Source organism: Dromiciops gliroides, chromosome 3 (assembly GCF_019393635.1).
Source record: "Dromiciops gliroides isolate mDroGli1 chromosome 3, mDroGli1.pri, whole genome shotgun sequence".
In the NCBI taxonomy this organism is placed as follows: domain Eukaryota; kingdom Metazoa; phylum Chordata; class Mammalia; order Microbiotheria; family Microbiotheriidae; genus Dromiciops; species Dromiciops gliroides.
Genome location: NC_057863.1, coordinates 497,971,525 through 497,975,270, shown reverse-complemented (window position 1 = coordinate 497,975,270; position 3,746 = coordinate 497,971,525).

Here is a 3,746-nt window from a genome sequence, read left to right as displayed (position 1 = left end):
ACAGTATCAACAACATTGTGTGTTGATCAACTGTGATGGACTTGACTCTTCTCAGCAATGCAATGGTCCAAGATAGATCCAGGGGATTCATGATGGAAAATGCTCTTCAAATCCAGAAAAAAGAAAGAACTATGGAATCTAGATTCAGATTAAACCATACTATCTCTATTTTTTGTTTTGTTTTTCCTTTTTGCTCTGATTCTTCTTGCGCAGTATGACTAATGCAGAACTATGTTTAATGTGATTGTACATTTATAACCTATATTGCATTGCTCTCTGTCTTGGGGAGGGGGGAGGGAAGAGAAGGAGGGAGAAAAAATTGAAACTAGAAATCTTATAAAAACAAATGTTGCAAACCATCTCTACATGTCACTGGCAAATAATAAAATACTTTTATGGGGAAGAAAAGAATAACTGCCAGTATTGTTAATATATAAAAAAGACCCCAAAAATGAGAAGGAAATCAGCAGATAGGTTTGAAAATTTTGAAACATTTTATTTGAAATTGGTTTAAGAACTGAAACAAGAAAACAATGCATTGCTTTATGGCTCACAGAGCTTACATGGTATAGAGTGAAACATGTTGTGCAGTTATGTCTGACTCTTTGTGACCCCATTTGGAGTTTTCTAGGCACAGATATTGGGGTGGTTTGCCATATTCTTCTACAGTTCATTTTACAGATGTGAAAACTGAGGCAAACAGGGCTAAGTAACTTGCCCAGGGTTATACAGCTAGAAAATACCTGAGACTTGACACTTACTAGCTGTGTGACCCTGGGCAAGTCTCTTAACCCCCATTGCCCGCAAAACAAACAAACAAACAAAAAAATACCTGAGGCTGGATTTGAACTCAGGAAGATGAGTCTTCCTGACAAAAGGTGTGGCACTCTATCTACTCTGTCACCAAAGAATCTCACTAAACTTCAGACTTTCAGTGTGATGCATATGAAAGGAATTGGTGTGAGGGGATTGGGGTAGAGGGTAGAGGTGAGAGATTTCATTTTATAAAAAGACAAAGATGGGGGGCAGCTAGGTGGTACAGAGGATAAACATTGGACCTGGATTCAGGAGGATCTGACTTCAAATCCGACCTCAGACACTTGACACTTATTAGCTGTTTGACCTCAGGCAAGTCACTTAACCCTCATTGCCCTGCAAAAAAAAAAAAAAAAAGACAAAGGGAGAAAATGTGTTCTGAACTTAATATTTTATTTAAAATTTCTTAATACATTTTAAAAAATAACACAAATTCTGCCCAGTAAATATCTAAATAACCCTTATTCTACAAAGTATATCCCCCCAAACGAGGTTAAAAAAAAGCTTATCACGTCATTCTCCAATTGAGAAATGGTCAAAGGATATGAACAGGCAGTTTTCAGAGGAAGAAATCAAAGCTATCTATTGCCATATGAAAAAATGTTCTAAATCACCACTGATTAGAGAAATGCAAATTAAGACAACTCTGGGGTACCACCTCACACCTATCAGATTGACTAATATGACAAAAAAGGAAAATAATAAATGTTGGAGAAGCTATAGAAAAATTGAAACATTAATGCATTGTTGGTGGAGCTGTGAACTGATCCAGCCATTCTGGAGAGCAATTTGGAACTATGACCAAAGGGCTATTAAACTGTATATACCCTTTGACCCAGCAGTGCCACTATTAGGTCTACATCCAAAGAAATCATAATAAAGGGAAAAGGACCCACATGTACAGAAATCTTTATAGCTGCTCTTTTTGTGGTGGCAAAGAATTGGAAATAGAGGGGATGCCCATCAAATGGGAAATGGCTAAACAAGTTGTGGTATATGGTGCTATAAGAAACGATGAACAGGTGGATTTCAGAAAAACCTGGAAAGACTTATATAAATTGATGCTGAATGAAATGAGCAAAACCAGGAGAACATTGTACACAGGATCAACGACATTGTGTATACACTTAACTCTTCTCAGCAATATAATGATCCAAGATAATTCTAAAGGACTCATAATGGAAAATGCTCTCCACATTCAGAAAAAAGAACTGTGGAATCTGGATGCAGATTGAAGCATACTGTTTCTCCATTTTTTGTTTTTTGTTTTTTATTTTTTGAGGTTTTTCCCTTTTGTTCTGATTCTTCTTTCACAACATGACAAATGCAGAAATATGTTTAATGTGACTGTACATATATAACCTATTTCAGATTGTTTTCTGTCTTGGGAAGTGGGGACGGAGGGGAGGGAGAAAAATTTGGAACTAGAAATCTTATAAAAAACAGATGTTGAAGACTATCTCTACATGTAACTGGAAAATACTAAAATATTTTTATGATTAAAAAAAAGAAAAGCTTATCCTCTAATTTTGATAATAGAGTCTAATTTTGATCTTTGTATTTGACCAGAGTTGGTGTTTTAAAAAAATCTATAAATTATGATAACAGCTAACACTGGTATTGTACTTACTATGTGCCAAACGCTTTACAATTATTATCTCATTTGATCCTCACAATAACCCTGGGAGGTAGGTTCTATTATTATTCCCATTTTACAGATGAGGAAACTGAGGCAAACAGCAGTTAATTGACTTGCCCAGGGTAACATAGCTAGTAAGTTCCTGATAAGGGATGTAAACTTGGGTTTACCTGACTCCAGGCCCAGCCTTCTATCCACTGAGCCACTAATTGCCCCAATATCTCTTTAGTTCACTGTGTATTACTTTATACAAGTCTTATATTTTTTGAGTTGTTCATGTTTGTTATTCCTTATTATATTATTTCCTGATTCTTATCGTTCAGCTATTCTCAGATTTTTGGTATACATTTTTCTTTTCCTTTTTTAAAATTAATTTTATCTTTTTCAATTACTAAGCATTTATTTTTTCTCTGCCACTCCACCCCTTGGCACAGAAGAGAAAAAGAAAAGAGAAAAGGAAACCTTTGTAACAAATAAGCATAGTTAAGCAAAATAAATTCCTGAATTGGCTAGATTCCAAAATGTGTCTCATTCTGCATCTTGAGTCCCTCACATCTCGGTTTGGTGGTGGGTAGCATATTTCATCATCAGTCTTCTGGAATCATAGTTGGTTATTGCATTGATCAGAACTCCTATGTCTTTCAACGTTGTTTGTCTTTATATTATTGTTACTGTGTAAATTGTCATTCTGGTTTTGCTCACTTCACTCAGAATCAGTTCATAGAGGTCCTGCCATGTTTCTCTAAAACTGTCCCTTTCATAATGTCTCATGGCACAGTAATCTTAAGCAATTTGGAACTATGCCTTCTAACTTACTAAACTGTATATACCCTTTGACCAAGCAATGCCACCATTTTGAGTAGAGCCCAAAGAAATCAAAGAAAGAGGAACAGATCCTACATGTTTAAAAATATTTATACCAACTCTTCTTGTAATGGACACTAAGGGAATACCCATCAATTGGAGAATGACAAAACAGATTACAATATGACTGTAATGGAATACTATTGTGGTGTAAGAAATGATGTGTGTGGGGGCGGGGCAGTTAGGTGGTACAGTCGATAAAGCACCAGCCCTGGATTTAGGAGGACCTGAGTTTAAATCTGGCTTCAGACACTTGATACTTACTAGCTGTGTGACCCTGGGCAAGTCACTCAACCCTAACTGCCCTGCAAAAAACCCCCTAAAAAAACAACAAAACCCAAAAAGAAATGATGTAGGGGATACTTTTTAGAGAAACCTGGAAAGACTTTTATGAACTGATCCAGAGTAAAGTGATCAGAAATGGGAT